Raw genomic sequence first — 16,705 nt, 5'->3', positions numbered from 1 at the left:
GGCTGGGGGATGGCAACGGACCCCGACGAGTCTTTTTACTACCTGTGATGGAAAATGAGTGCCAGCTGCAAATCAAGGATTTCAACAGCCTCTCTGAAGGCACGTCAAGCATTTTATGGCTGGAAATACATCTAGGGTTTATTAAGGGCTGCCCACTGATCTTTCCTGCATGCACGCAGTGGCTGGACCCTATTCCCACCCTGCCTTTGGGTGGAGAGGGGTCCCCACAAATTGTTCGGTTTTCGGATGGCAAATTGATTGGTTCCATCTGCTGCTTCTCTGCTTTCCTGCTCCTAAGCAAGGATTTGACCTCATATCGAGACAGGCTGAGAGCTGATTTGGAGGGCAGCCCTGGCCTGTAGTGGGATGCAGCATATGTTGCAGACCTGTCAAATGTCATACACAGCAAGACTCACCCCATGGCTCCCACCACAGCAGGACTAGGCTCTCCCCTTTCCAGCACTGTGCTCCGACCTCCCCATCCTCCAGCACCCGACACGTGCGAACCCCACACCTTCATGAGAGGAGCACTCCCATCAGCCGGTCCCATGCTGAGGTCTTGGGAAAGCAGGCAGAGTAATGGGAGCCAGACCTCCTGGAGGTAGGAAGCTACTGCAACCAGGATGCAGCAACATGGCTTTGCGAACCAGCACGCAAACTCTTCAGGAGCCTGGGCACACTGGCTGTTGGAGAAAATATCTCCTGGCTTCACTGCTAGACGTGCTACAGCCATGTCTTCATCCTGCCCCAGATAAACCAGGGCTTAACTTTGCAGCAGAGCAGCCAAACTGTCTGGTCCAGGGACAAATAGCTACACTGAACAGTGCAAAGAAAGGCAGCAAGGTGCTAAGAGGCTGGCTGGGCAATCATACCCAATCCAACTCTGCTCATCAACGACCCGTCTGGATATTGCTGGACTTCACTCTGCTCAGCTGCCAACCATGTCCTTTAGCATTGATAGCTCCCTCCACGTTCTCCTGTCCACCGTCCCGGTGGGTGTCGCCACTTGGCTCTCATCTCAGGTTGCTTAAAGGATCTTTTTTGTCCCCGCTTGAGAAACAGATCCATGCATCACACACACCTCAACCTTCCAGGTCCTTCTGTTCAGCCACTTGTTTAATGGCTCCTTTTGATTTCTATTGACTGGTCTCTGCTCTTCCCGTTGCACTCACATCACATTTTCTAGCTTTTCTAGCTTTCTCTGCCAAAGAAAACCAACATGGAAATTTCCCTGCAGTGTCCTGATGCTAAGAATTTGGGACTTGAAGATGTGCAGAAAGTTATTACTGCCGGTGACAAATCAGGAGAGCTGGGGATGTACTCGGGGGAGGAGGAAGAATGAAGGAGGGAAAGGGGGAGAGAGACTGGAGTAAATCTGAGGAGCTGCAGGGAGGGATGAGGCCTGTTACTGTGTCACCTCTTGAGGGAACAGGGGTGTGAGGTCTGAGGTCTGAGGTGGAAGAACCACGCTCCAAACACTAGCTGGGGACAACGGGGCTGTAAATTAATTCCTGCCCAGTTCTGTGGCAGTTGTCTTGGCCTGTGTCATGGCTGCCATGTTGCCTGATGCTATGGCAACTGCCTTGGCCTGTGCCACAGCTGCCATCTTGGCCTGTGCCATGGCAGCCATCTTGGCCTGTGCCACAGCCGCCATCTTGGCTGACTCATCCCAACCAGCCACTGAGTCTACAAGCAGAACCCCCTGCCATTTCATATCTGAATTCACTGTGGGAGTGGCGAGTCCTTCATTAAACTCATGCTGTCCATGGTCTGGGTGCCAAGGAAGGGCTGTAGCACCCCAGGACACCTTGGCTTCAGGCGCTGCTTGCTCGGCAGCCATTCTCCCTGGATATATGCCTTGCTGTGAGGTGGCCGAGCACCATTGTGGTGTCCAGACAGGGGTCCCGGTGTGGACGCCCTTCCCTTGTATACTCCTGCTACCATCTGCTGGAAAGAATCAGCCTGCGCGTTCCCCTGCCACACAGAAACCCTGTTGGGAGCCATAACGGGGATGGCACAAGGACAAGTGAAGCACTGGGGTGAACCTGCCTGCTCACTGCCTTCCCACCCTGTGGTCAGGGGGACCAGGATGCCCGAGCAGCTCTCCTAGCATGTGGCTTCCCCTATGTCATTTAAAGGTTGTAATTCCTTGGCTCCAACACTGCCCTGCTCCACAGTCTTGCATAAGGTATTGATTTTGTCTGTGCCTCAGTTTCCCTGCCGATACTTAAAACAGGACGAGGCGTAACGGTTTTAAACTGAAAGAGGGGAGATTTAGATTAGATATTAGGAAGAAATTCTTTACTGTGAGGGTGATGAGACACTGGAACAGGTTACCCAGAGAGGCTGTGGATGCCCCCTCCCTGGCAGTGTTTAAGGCCAGGTTGGATGAGGCTTTGAGCAACCTGGTCTAGAGGAAAGGTGTCCCTGCCTGTGGCAGGGGGGTTGGAACTAGATGATCTTTAAGGTCCTTTCCAACCCAAACCATTCTGTGATGATTCTATGATGAAAACACCAGACCTTAGTGTTGCTCAGTCCCCTCTCTTTGACTTACTGTGACTGGAAACATTGTCCCTTCCTAGACAGGTGACATTAGCTTCACCATGCTCCCATCCCTTCTCCTTCCCACTGTTCCCAAAACACTTCCCATCGAGCAGGGCTCCCCTACCACAGGAATACAGCCGTGCCTTGCATAGGGCATGTGGGCAGATTGTCTCTGGTCATCTGGGGGAAAAAAACAGTGCCGAAAGCCAAAATACCAGCTCAACAAGCTCTCCTGTGCAGGCTGGGCCGGGAACCAAAGACAGTCGGTACCAGGTTGGAAGCTTGTGTATTTTTGTTATGGGTTGTTGAACAAACCACACAGTTTTACCCTACAGGGTGTCATAAATAAGCAATGAAAAAGCAGAGAAGTGAAAAGGAAAAGTATTTGCTTGCAAAAATACGCCACAAAGTAAATGAGTCAGAAGGACGTGGACTGTGCTGTGCAGGGACGGCTCTGTCTAAAAGCAATGCTTTTATAAGGTAGGGAAAGTGATTTAAGAGACTGCAGGTAAACATGGGCTCCCATGTACTGTTCTGGGGAAAAGTGGCAGAATAAATATGCAAATCCTTCTTATGTGACAGCCAGGATGGTGGAAATGATTATGAAATAGACCTGGAGAAGGCTGATTAATAATTTATCCTCAAATGGAAGTTAATTCTTGGCTGAGCAGAGAGGATAATAAGGCTGAGGAATCAATAAGAGCATTTACAACTCTGTAAAATGCGTTTACAAGTGCAAAAAGATGGGTTGCTTTGTGGCCATGCCTTGCATGAGATAGGAGAGAGGGAAGGGAGAGTACACAACAGCGACTGTGCAGCATTGGCCGCGCAGACAAGTCTGGAGAGGGAGCTGGGCATCAGCAGAAGTTGGTGGAGCCGAGCACCATCTCTGGATCAGTACTGCAACCTGAATGATCCTCTGCCGTTAACACATGCCCTGACAGCTCATGGAGGACACATTAATTAAGCCCAGTCACTTATGAATGTTCCCATAATGAATGCAGTGTTGACAGAGCAGTTCAGCAGTGCCTTCAGCCATAATGTGACTGTCATCAGGGACATAGAGTGGAAGTGACTGCCTGGGACACCATGCTCTTAGGTGGCCCATGCACATCTGGCCTAGCTAATCCACCTCTTCACTGCCCCTGCACCACAGAACACATGGATAGGGAATGCACTCTGCTCTCACAAAGAAAGAAGCAACCATCAGCAGCTTCCTTCGGTGTAAACTCTTAAAAATATGTACCTCAGATTTCAAATAATGTCCTCAGTGAGATCCATCATGCAGCTGGAGGTTCATTGCTTGTCCGTCGCATCTTCACATGACCTCGCTCACAGCTGGGAGCAGGTACCTCTGCCTTGATGCAGCTGAGAAGGATGGAGTCCCTCAGCTTGACCCCAGCTGCTGTGATGCTGGAAGGGACATGAGCCCATGACATGTAATTGTCACCAATGGCTTTGACCCTGAGGTGCATGGGTTCCCAAAAAGTCCCTGAAATGTGAGAAAGAAAAGCCAGTGGGGCTGCAAATGACTAAAATCCACATTGCCCCTGGCAAGTTTTCCTTTGTGCTTTCCTCTGTAATTAGAGCAGTGACAATTTGGGGGAGAAGAGGGAGGTGAGAAGGCAGTTCTCACTGCCTGGGATGTGCCTCATACTGAGACCCTACCTGCCTTCGGCAGAGAGTACAGATAACAGTTTTGCACAGATTTCCTCTTAGTGCTGATCTTTCCCTCAGGGCCTTTGGCAGTGTCTCCAGCCCGCGGATGGCACAGTCTGTCCTAGCTGAATGGTTGACAGAGGGAACGTGGAGGGAGAAATGTGAGGCTGGAGGGACCCTGATAGATAGTCTTACAAGACAGCTCTCCCCAAACCCTCCCAACAGATGGGTGTCCAACCTGCTTGTAAATACTGCCAGAGAAAGAGGCTCCATCCCTTCCTGACAGCTTGTTCCAGGGTTTGTGTGTGCTCAGAGTTGAAGGAGCTTCCTAACATCTGACCTAAATCATCTCTGCCACAAATGGAGCCTCTCTCTCCTTGTCTTGTCCCCACGCTGAATAGGGAGAGCAATCCATCCATGTCTTCGTATAAAAACCTTATATATGGAAATATTTTTTATTTGCTGCCTTCTGATCCTTTCCTTTTTGCACAAAATAAATCCAGTTCCTTCAATTTTCCTTCCAAGGTCAGATTTTGCAAAGCGTTTATCTTTGTTACAGTGTGATGTCAACAACGGCGCGCAGCACTCTGGATGACCCACCTGCTGTGTACAAAGCGGAATAGTCAGCACCAGAGTTCGGTTCTGGTCTCCCCCCTCAAAGGGCATCTATCAGGACTTCAGGAAAAACAGAGAAGGACTACAAGGGTGGTCAGAGGATTGACACTACCAAGCATGAGCTGAGACCCTTCAGCTGGTGAAAGCTGGAGGCAGGCTAGGTGACGGAGGTGAATGTTATTGAACAGATAAATAAGGAATGACTCTTCACTGTTTCTTTCAATACAAGAACCAGGGCTGCCAAGTGAAAGCAGAAGGAGAACAAATGGAAGAAGAAATTCTTTGTGCTGTGTACAGCTAACCTGAGAGGCTCCTTGCCTTGGGATATGTGGATGCTAGCCATTTAAAGGGGTTCAAAAAGGAACTCAAAAAAATGCATGGGGAAAAAAATCCACAAGAACTCCTGTTTAACACAAACCCACAATGTTTGGCAGAGGAGGGCCCCCATCAAAGATCACTGAAGACTGCGAAACTATTCTGGAGAAACTTCATGGCACACTGACCATCTTCTTACACGTTAGACATTGTCTCAGACACAGTGCAGGGCTGCCTAGACCCTAGATATGACTCAATCAGGTCTTCTCCTGTTCTAGCTTGCACTCTGTCTCTGTTGAGCATCCCAGAATGCTGTTTGCTTTAGTGAAAATGGGTTCAGCATTAGCTGTCAGAAGGCACTTAGGCCGACTCAGTCATGTAGGGTCTCTCCATAGCTAAAGGGAGAGAAGGAGACCTGAGAAACACGAAGAAAGAAAGAGAGAAAGAAGGCTTCAGTGCATCTTGTAGAAACTCACATGAGGACAGACCAAATTCGGTCCCATTTAGGGTTTTGTTCTCTAGCATAATAAACTGTGATCTTAAAAACATTGCTCACCTAAAAGCAGATGCTGGGTTCAGATGGGACACTGGGGCAGGGGGAAGGTGACCTGCCTTGCAGCCTTGTGTGGCCGCAGCTTTGCTCATGTCTCTGCCCCCGGACTTAAGGCAATTTACTGTAAGATTTCACACATCCCATCTCAGCCTGGTGTGAGATCAACTTACTGTCTGGAGCACAGGTCAAGCACCCTGGAGGGGTGAGGTCCAAGCAGTGTCTTGGCCCTTCTGAATCAAGCGGAAGCTGTGGGCAATCATGGCTTTTGTGTCTGTGATTTAAGCCTGAACAGACAGAAAGAGCCTCACTTTGCAAGGAACTCTCATCTTTCTCACTGCTACCAAGTCTGGGGCTGGAGTACTCAAGAGCAGGAGACCCCTCCTGGTATTATAGTTCTCCTGGCACGGATTGGAAGATGCCTACCGCAGGTGGAGGACACTCAAGGCTTTAGAGGGCCCTGGTTTGTAAATGGTTTACTTCTACAGCAGCTCCTTCCAGGGAACAGTGCAGACTGACTCATTACACAGCTCAGCCCGTGTGAGCAGCAGCTGGTGGGACCCAGACCAGGGCAGCTGAGAAGAACAGGAGTTATTTGCTCTGACCTCCAGCCCTATGGTGCCTGGTGGTCGGTCTGAGTCCTTCCCCAGTAGAGATCATGGACGACTTTGTCCAGTTTTGAGCCAGGGCACAGGCTGTCTCCAGGTCATCCAGCTACCCACACGTCCACTTCCAGGGTGCTCCAAAAACATTGAGGGTGATGTTTCCTGTAGGAGAAATTGTGTAGCTGCTCTTGTGGAGGTTGGTGGCATTGGTAGAGGGCCGTTCCTTAGACTGAACAAGGGCCCAACACATGGACTGAGAGGAAGGGTGAGCACAGACGTGGGTTTTCAACACTTTATTTATTTTTACAATCCTCCCTTTTCGCACCTCCCCCTCCAAGGCATCTTGGAAGCCAAGACTGACACCTGCCAGGATGTGAGATGTCCAGACAAAATCAGAATGATCCTCTCCAAAGCTGGAGCGGAGGGGAACTGGCTTCAGTCCCTGCAGAGATCAAAGGGCCAGCTGGGTCTGGGGTTGCAGGGCTGGGCGATTCTCAGGTGCGGGGGACCGGTGAGGTGTCAGTCATGTCCCCCTGCACATGTTCCTGCAGACGCTCGGCATATGACTTTGGGGCAGCTGGTGGCAGCTAAACCTTGGCCCGCACACCCCCTTCCTTGAGAAGCATGACAGAAGGGATTAAGTGGCTTGTAAGGTGACACGGGTTTGATCAGCTCTCAGTGGCGTGGTGGGAGGGGTGATGCTGAAGTGGCTTTCCATCTCTCCCCTTGGTGTCCTGTCCAGTTGCTACCCAAACCCAGAAGCCTGTCCTCACTGGAGCTGGAGGAACAGCAGCTCCTATACCTGCCACCCACCTTTCAGGCCTTACGTCTCTGTCCTTTTCCCTCAAGGAGGGCAGGATTTGTCCCTCCAGCCTCTTCTCTGTGTCCCAAGCAGTGATGGTCCCAGCGGGGTGCCTCCAGGAGCTGGAAGTGCAGAGGATGTATGGGAGCAAGTAGATGCTGTTCAAGTATAGATGTGTCCATTTGATGAGAGAGGACTGAAGTCCCTCTGCACATCCCCGTCTCCTTCCTGTCCTTGCAGCCCTGTGGCAAGACTTCAGCATTGCTTGGAAGAACAGTAATGATCTGCAGCACAAAACTGCTCTTGCTTTCATCCCTCTGTGTCTGCTCTGCTGCAGGGACACAGGAGCCAGACTTATTCAACCAGCTCAGCTCATACAAGCAGATAAACCATCACACACCCCAGCACAGGGAACAGAGAGTCCCAGGGGCTTGAGGATAGTCCTGGCCCAGCCATTAGGGAGGGAAATCTCTGAATGCAGCCCTATCCTGAAGGTGTCAGCATCACTGATTTTGCTCACCTCTTCCTTACCTTAGGTCAGTTCTACTATGGTCATTTTTCCCCCACGTGGCACAGAGAAACATGGTGGGACACTACCACCATCTGGGGACACCAAAGCAAGCACCATGTCACATGGAGAGCTTTTTCTGTAGGCACAGGTGGCTCCAGCATCTCCCTGCCATCCCTCCTCTGGCCACACAGCCCTGTCCTCCTTGCTGCTCCCAGCCGGCCCCCTCGGCAAGCATTTCTGGATGACTCCTGTTCTCTGCACTGGCCCAACCCTTGTACCCCCCCACTGCTGCTGGCACACAGGTCTTGCTGGCAGGGCTCTAACAGCCATAGGGAGCAGGGTTAGCAGCTCCTGTGGTATCCCTGTATTTCCACATGCTCTGCCAGCCCTTTATTCCTCTGCAACATTCCCACCTTCCAGCAACACCCAGACTTTCCGTAAATCAGACTCCTCTCATAGGGAGGCACCAGAGGGCAGGGAATAAACTTATGGGATCAGTTCATGTGATTGGTTAGGGCTAAGGATGGCCAGATTTTTTCCACCTAATTAGTTACATCCCTGCAGCACCTATGGACCCCACTGAGGTCAGGCACTCTGCATCTAATGAGTGAATCTTCACCAGACCTGCAGATTTTTACACGCAGAAGAAACACAGTGTGTGTTGAACGTCTTTTTGATTGTCCAGTCTTCTCTGCTGGCTCAGGGGCAGCTGCTGAGCTTTCCTCTTCCCAGGGCAGAAGATAGCACACATCAAGATGCAGGTGATGTCGGGTGAGGTGGTGGAGCAAGGAGCAAGGCACAAGGCTGCTGCTGGCATGGACACCATCTCCCATGGTCCCCATGAGCTTTTTTTGCTGCTATATCCCCCTAGTCTCCCTCTTGATCCAGGATGCTGTGCACCAGGCATGTCTGCACCAGTAGTTGGGGTCAAGAAGCACGAGAGATATTTGGTGATGTGAACAAGTGATACCCAGACTGGTTGCAGGTCAATAGACAAGGCTATATACTTAATCCTTGAGGCTTGACAGCTTGACACTGCCCTGTAAGGTTTCCCTTCATCGTGAGAGCCCGCTGGTGAAGGCTTAAACCAAAAGGGGTGAAAAGACTCATGACTGGCTTTGGTAGTGTAAAAAAAGCATCTTTAAGTGGCAACTCTAGCAGAAAATCTGGCATCTCTAGTGGAAAAAATCCATGCCAGTTCGTCTGGAGAAGAAAACTCAGAGAGTGCTTCTCTGTCTAAATATATACATATCTCTCTCTCTCCATGAGTCCCGCAGCCATTGCATCGCTGTCCTGCCAGAGGTGATGGAGGAGCAGGAGGGAGCGGGTGCAATGCAGAACTGGCAACATTAGAGGGAGCTTTGGGAAGGGGTCTGGGAAGAGTCAGAAAGAATAACTAGATGTAAATGACATTTGTGAGTTTTTTTAAATAAGGGATCCAGTTTAATCCCATCGACTGTTTGTTTGGTGTACAGCTGAAAATTAGCATCAACAAGTTTATGCACACTAATAAATTTCAGCCATTACTCTCTCCATCTGCAGCTTCATTCATATAGTTTAAGAAACAAAGTTATTTCCCTGTAAATTCCTAAGACTCGGTAATTTACTTCAAAGAATGCAAATAGAAAGTGCCTGAAGGCCCAGAGAGATGGTCTTATAAGCCCTCCTTCCCTTTCCTCTTCTTCTCACTCATCTCAGGTGAAGGTGATGTCAGATGCCCGGCCTGGGGAGTGAACGTAGATCCCAGGCAGCAGCCTCCAACTGCCCGCTGGTGAAATCCTCCAGCTGGAAGTGGCACACAACAGCCAAGGAAAGGCAGCCCTGCACACTGGGACACTTGGCATGGGTACAACACCGTGTTCTGGGGTGGCTGTGAGGAAATCAATCATCTTTTATTGTTCTTTGCTCCTCTGGTCGAGGTGGAACATTCCTCCTAAAGAGAAACTTGTTATCCTCCCCGGCAGCGTCCCTGACGAATTCCTGGCGTCGGAGGCTATAAATACCCTCCCGTACATGAGAACAGCATGTGGGCAAGGCTCCCAGGGACTGCAGGCAGCACGGGGTCCACCCTGCACCCACACCAGGCCCTGCCGTCAAACCCCTGGGAGAGCTTTCCAGATGGCTGGGGAGTTTTTTTCCCTGTTCTTAGCTTAAAAGCCAAGGCAAAAGAGGCAAAAGACTGCAAGGAAACCAGCTCGTTGGGTGCTCTCACTGCAGGGTTTTAAGTTTGGCTTATCCAGCTGGGGCAGGAAAAAGTTGTGTTAAACATGTATTATCTTAATGAGTTTTACAGTCTGTGGCCTTGATATGTGGTTGGAATTAAGATGAGAAAATCTCACTTTTTTATTTTTGAGAATTGCAAAAGTGTCCCATCCCAAGTCAGGATAAAAACTCCATAAGTCACAGCAGCCCCCTTCCCATCCCCAGAATGGTGTGGCCAGAAACCTGGATGAATATTTTCATATGTGCCACTTTGAACCACTGGGTTTCAGTTTTCAACCTTTCACCACAGTATTTTAAAATTTGAAATAAAAAGCTCATTTTAAGCAGAAAACAATTACTTTTCCATTGTAGAGCATGTAAATTGTTTCAGAATGTTTGTATTTTCTTATAAAATAGGAAATATGTCTAAACCAGCCCACTGAATAGTTCAACTTCAGCAAATCAAGAGATAAAATTAATAGAACACTATTTTACTTAGGCAATCTCTATTTTACAGTCAAGGATTTGGTGGATTATGCAAGAGGTCTGCGGCAGAGCAAGGGGGTGCTTAGAGGAGACTAGGGGGTGGCAGGCTAAAGTGCAATGGATGCTGCACAAAGATATAGCAAGAAACAGCTTTCTAGGAGAAAATCCATGCTTATAAATGAGAAACATTTGGCTACATAAGAACTGAAGCTCTGGGATTTGGACTGGCATCGGGACTACCATTTTTAAATGCTTATGTAGTATCAAGCATAATAAAGAGCTGGCCAGAGCTCTGCAAAGTGCCGAAGTTTGCAAAATTCAGAGGGGAGAAGGAAGGCTGAGAGTTCCAGATGTGCAACACTTAATTAGAAATGTCCATCTTGTTCCCTCTCTCCTTTCAAAGATTTCAAAACTACCTGCAAAGGGAAGTCCTCAAGGAACGCTCATTTCAGATCAGATTAATTAATTTCATTTTAATTTCAAGGCTTAAAAGCATCATACTTTTTAAATGTTAAAACAAAAAGTTGTGTCTAAACATCAAGCATAATAATTTTTTAAAACACAGAAGTGAAGTCATTAAACATTGACCAAACTTTTCTTCTGGATTTTCTTCCAAACTGAAATCCTGGTAAAATGAAGCAAATATTTTCGCCATTGGAAGAATGGTTCATTCTGAATGAGTGTTGTCCAGCAGAAATATTTTTAGCCATCTTGCTCTAGGGCTGATTTTTTGGGCCTTTCTGAGCTATGTTGCAGGGGAAGACGGAAGCTGATGGTGTTTCGTACGAACATATCTCAGTGGAGACACTGTGGCACACTGATCTCTCATCATCAAAAGGATCAAGTTGTTGCATTGCCACTGCAGTCAAGAGAAGCTGGATTGCTCCCAGAGGCCATGGGCACCACAAGCCAGGTGAATATGGGGGAAAATGGGGTCCTGCAGGTAGGGCAGAGTGGAAATGGTTTTGATAGGGTTCAAAATAGTAATAAACACTGTGCCCTCTACTGGGTAGAAAAAGAAGAGATGGGCAGGGATGAGAGGAAACGAGATATCCAAATGGGAAATGAGATACCAACATTGCACAAGAGCCAGTGGGAGAAAAGCAATATTGGTCAGGGTATGTGACCATATGGAAGTGTCCATGTGAAAAATAAAAGGTGATGACTGTCCTTATGGGATGATGGTGGAACGGGCCACATGACTTCTGAATCTGACAGACTGTCGCTGTCTGAAGACTGGAGTCCATAAACGGACATAATGAACAGGAGAGAGGACCTTGACTAGCCCAAAATCTCTGCCCAAGAGAGCCAATACCCAGGCCCGAGAGCACCCTGAGGGAATAATACCGTGACTGGGTCATCTGGAGAGCGTGACAAGAGGAAGAGCAGGGACTGGGGTCTTCCCATATCATGGGTGCGGGCTTATGAATCCAAAGGATGAGTGACAGAGAAGGAGGACCACCATCAGCCAGTGGATTTCTTTGGAGTCAGATTAAGCATCTGTTTTGGGATCCAGATGTGTTTTACCAGTCAACTTACAGAGTCAGACCTAACCTTCATTCACAGTGTCTCTATCATTCATACCAAGCTTGGCATCAGTTGGCCAGACCCTGACCCCACTGCAGCTAAACTCAGGGTTACTCTTCTGAAGACAACAGCCCAGCTCAGCAGTCCAGCCAGCAGGCTCTTGGGTAGGTTACACTAGCTGTGGATTCAACCACCCAGAGTTGGGACATCTTTGCAGACCACAAAGTATTGATCCATGCTAGGGTTTAGACCTCGGTGGTTGGATCACTGTACCACCTTCCTCACTGCTGCCTTCACACACAGCCCATGGCTAATCCTACAAACATACTTTCTCTCTCCAGGCAATAAATTGCAGGCACTGGGGAACAAAGCGAATGTTGGGGTGATGTGAACCCCTCCATCAAAGTCTGGGTTTGATGCATCCTCTGTTTTTCCAGCACCTCATTTTCTCTTCCTGTGTTCCAGTTAATAGAGTTGTTACCCTGTTAGTTTAAAGGGCTGCTTGAATCCTATTAGAATATTAAATTATCTGGTATTGTGCTGCTGGCAAGAGCCAGCACAGAGGGCTGTATGTTAGCTTGACAGATAAGCTGTCATTCTCCTAAGTTAGCTACGTTTAGAAGCCAACATCTTTGTTAGATCAAAGGGGAACAGTGGGGTGAAGCAACCGGAGAACGGACATTCCTCCTCCACCACTGACATTGTTGCACTTCATCAGGTGACATGGACCAGCCGCTCCAGTCTTCCCGCAGGTGGGTTTGGGAATAATCTTCCTCCAGGCTCATCTTCAGATGGTGCTTTCCTTGCTTGCTGTCATGGAGGAGACGGGAACCCCACCGCTCTGCCCTTCTAGATCAGGTTGTTGCCTGGGTCTCTTAAAAAAGCCAAGGTGGGGAGCAGGGAAGGTATGAAAGGGAAGCACAGAGCTACCCACAAGAAGCCCCTCCACAAAACCAAAGAAGGAACCCTCCTCACAACAGCATTCAGGTGACTCCTGTCAGGTAGACAGACAGTAGCTTGTCCAGATGTACCCTATTTCCCTACTAAGCTTCTCCAGGAACAAGCAAGACTTTAGGCTGTCCCTAGAGAAGACCCTGGAAGTGCCCCTCTTGCTTCGGGTGAGTCCTGCACATACCTCTCTGTCCTGGAGAGGACAGGTGAGGCACAGCATCTGTCCCCACTCCTAGCAAGGCCATAGCAGCAAGTGAGGCACGGGGGCTGGGGTGGTATGAATCCGGCCCAGATGTGCTCCCACCTTGCTGCAGAAGCAAAGCAGCTGCATTGCCTCAGTGCAGGATGTCCTTATCACTTCTGGAGAGAGAAGGCTGAATGAGCTCGGCTTGTTTAGCCCAGCATGACACCCACTGAGAGGGGATCTGATTGCTGTCCATAAATACGTCAACAGGACTAACAGCAGGGAAGAGCTGCTGAAGCTAAAAGAGGACACTGGCACTGGAGCAAACAGGGCTAAAGCAGAAAGAAAGAAATGTAGGCTGGAAATTAGTGGCAGATTTGTAACCATCAGAGCAAAGAGAGGCTGGAATAGGCATCCCACAGGGCCAGAGTGGGCCAAAGTCAATGCTTGTGTAAGACAGAGCCTGCCCAGTCCGTGAAGGGGCTGCTGTGCTGGATGCGTTCAAGGCAATAGTCCCCAGTGCCAGTAATATTTTCTATGCAAGTCAGGCATCGCTGGTGAGAGGCACCTTTCCTTGGCTTGTGTCTCTCTCTCAGTGGAGGTGCTGGCACTGGGAGCCCCCCTTTCTTAACCAGATGGTCCAGCTTCTCTACTGGGATGTGCTCCAGCTCCCAGGCCCCAAAGGGCAGCTGAATGTTCAGCTTTCCACACCAGGTTCAACCCATCCAAGACTTAAGCTGTGCCCATCCTCTGTGCTAGCAGGAGCATGCTGAGGTATCATTTGGTGCAGTCAAGTTTGGATGAATCGAGGTGCAGCAATGTTATCCCCGCTGCCCACCCTGCCTCTTCTGGAGGGACCAGCCCCAGAGCACTCAGTAGAAGGCACTAACAGCATAACCCACCACTGAAGATGAATTTGCAGACTGATGATTAGGGTGGCAGTGGTGGAGGCCACATTCCCTTCTGCACTTTCTGCTCCAAGAGTAGCAACGTCCAGCAGAAGGCCAGGGCAGCCAGCAAGGGAGAGCAAGGGACAACCCAAATGCTGCAGGCCAAGGTCAGATGGCAGATGTGCCGTACCCCTAACTGTCTGACTGTCCTCAGCCCCAAAGCTGGCCCTTTGCACCGCAGCAGCTGGATGGCTGTATATTTGCTCCCGAAGTGCCACAGCTTAAAACCCAGCATCAACACTGTCTGCTGATTTCCCTCTGTGCTGACGCAGTGGTGGTGAAAATCTTGTGGTGGATCGGCGTGGCTCTGGGCTGGATGTGTGATGTGTTCAGCTGTCCCGGCTGCGGAGGGCAGCAACATCTGGGAGAGCATGAGGGAATGGCTGCGAATTGATGTATCACACATGCCTCCCATTTGTGTCGGGAGCTCGAGTGCACCGTGCTGACAGAGCCTGACGGGTTAGGGATGCAGCCAGCCAGCTGGAGCCCAGGGAAGAGCAAACTGACAGGTTTCAGCCATCAGCTGGGCACAAGGAGCCTGGATCTGGGCCAGTTTCTGTCCAGCCCTGGAGCTGGGCTAACCAACAGCTCTGCTGGAGGCCCTGTGATGTGAGAGGCTTGGGCAGTGTTTGGATCTCATTGGGATTTGGAGTGGGCAGTGCAAGCTCAGCAGGTTTGTGCTGGGTGACCTGCTTTGCCCCAGGCTGGATGTGAGCTGTGTGACGGACCATGTAGCTCCCCTGGTCCCTGGTATTGGCTTGGGCCAGCCGTCCCTCTTCTCCTCTATGCCCGGTGCAGCTCGTGTTTTATGAGGAATTGAATTTAGTTATGTGGTTCATTGACTCTGTGCCCTGGAATTCCCTCGCCCCCAAGCGCCTCCTCCCTCCAGCACGTGCTGGGAATCTGGTCTGAAGCAAATCCCCTCTGATATCCGCTAATCCTTTCTGTCTCACTCCACCCCACCGTGCCCCGAGCTGATACAGCTCTTCCCTCAGGGGGAACAGACCCTTCCTCAGTGACCTGATTAACAGGAGCTGCTGTGACCTTCTGCAAACACGTGCTCAGCAATGTGCTGTCCTCTTCTAGCCAGCCGCTGGTACCAGATTTGGCTGATGGCAACTGGAACCGTAATTCTCCATTCCTAACACCCCTCTCCAAACAACAAGTTCCCAGGCAGCAGTAAACCCTCAAAGCTGAGTGTGGCCCTTCCCTTGAGCTTGGTGCCTGCCATGAAGTTTAGATCCTCATGCAAACATCTCTTGAAGCAAAAGCCATCCCTACACCTGCAATGTCACCTTGCTCATGACAAAGCACTGTTTCACGTGTGCTCACAACTAAGAGACCAGTGCCTGGTGGTGGTGCTTTCCCCAGCAAATGCTGTGACAGAGGCTCTGGGGCAGGCAGGGGAGGGACATGGCCCTGGCCCCTCTCCTGGTCCACTCTCCTGATGACGGTGTTGTGTAAATGTTGAAATATGGCTCTTTCTTACTTCCAGTTATGAGAGGTGGGTATCCTGCTTCGATCTGTCTCTCTCATACACATTCATAACATTCAAATTTATAATGTAATCTTACTTGCCGTTCCATATTTATGAGAAGTTTTGATGGGTGTTTCTTTATGTGATAATATCAAGCAGAATGCTAACCCATTGCCTCAAACCACTGTAAAGTCGTTTTCTTACATAATTGACACCAGCATATTCTTTCATTATACAAGATTTAGCATGCATCTGCTCCACCATTGCATGGCAATAGATGACTTTTTCCAGAGTCTCCTATTATCAATTCAAATTAGCCCCATTTCCCGAAGCTACTGTATGGATTTTACAGTTGACAGTAAGGGAAAAACACAGGAGCATAATGACTCTATTAAATTATTCAGGCCTAGTTAAACCCAGTTCGGTCTGAACTGGAGAGCAAGGAAACAGGGAAGAGGGGGGAGAAAGGGAAAAAAAAGCCCTAAACTCCACGCAACTCACTGGTTATAAAATGCAGCCATCTTTACAATGAGTTATAGAGTGCATCACCTGCAAGAGGTCTGGAAGTCCTTAATCAAAGAGAAAAGTCTGTCATATTACAGCACATTCGTTTTAGTTAGGGTAATTGAGTTCAGCAAGAGGCTAAGAGGAAAAGTTTGGTGAAGAGGCAGACATTTATTACCTTTTATCTTCCCCAAATTTTGGTCCTGCTTGGTTTTCTTTCCAAACTGTCTCACGGGGCTTCCTGACTCCTGCTGATCCTATGTCACTGCTTTTCCTTCTGTAAGGATGGGCAGCTGGATGGGGTGCTGTTGGGTTTTGCCAGCTGATGCCATCCTAACAAAACACACCGTGCTTCATCCCCTTTGCAGATAGACAGAGAGGTAGGTAAGGATGCATCTGTGACTATGGAGAGGGAGATACTGTGTGGGGATGGACAGGTAAAGGGGTAACACTTGGCTGCTCATGGATGGATGACTGGAAAGAGAGAGAAATGGGACTGGGCAGGAACACATATAAAAATGGAGGACAGATGTATCAGGCTGACTGAGACATGGAAAAATAAGGGTCAGAGTCTACCCAAAATACGGGCAGATGCTGAGTTCCTGAATGGTTTTCTAGGATCTCGCACTGAAATGAATATGTTGGATGTGATCAGCTGCAAGGGTTAGACAAACAAGCCCAAACAGTGTGGCCACTTGGCCACCTTCACTCCTCTTGACAGCCCATCACCTGGTCTCCTTGGCCCAGTTGAACCTCCAGGTTTGGCTTTGTGCTGCATAAACTTTGAGCTCAGCGCATACAAATGGAAAACACTGATCTCAGG

This window comes from Nyctibius grandis, chromosome 4 (assembly GCF_013368605.1).
Source record: "Nyctibius grandis isolate bNycGra1 chromosome 4, bNycGra1.pri, whole genome shotgun sequence".
Classification (NCBI taxonomy): Eukaryota; Metazoa; Chordata; class Aves; order Nyctibiiformes; family Nyctibiidae; genus Nyctibius; species Nyctibius grandis.
The sequence above is the reverse complement of the archived record's forward strand: the minus strand, read 5'-3'. Positions refer to the sequence as shown.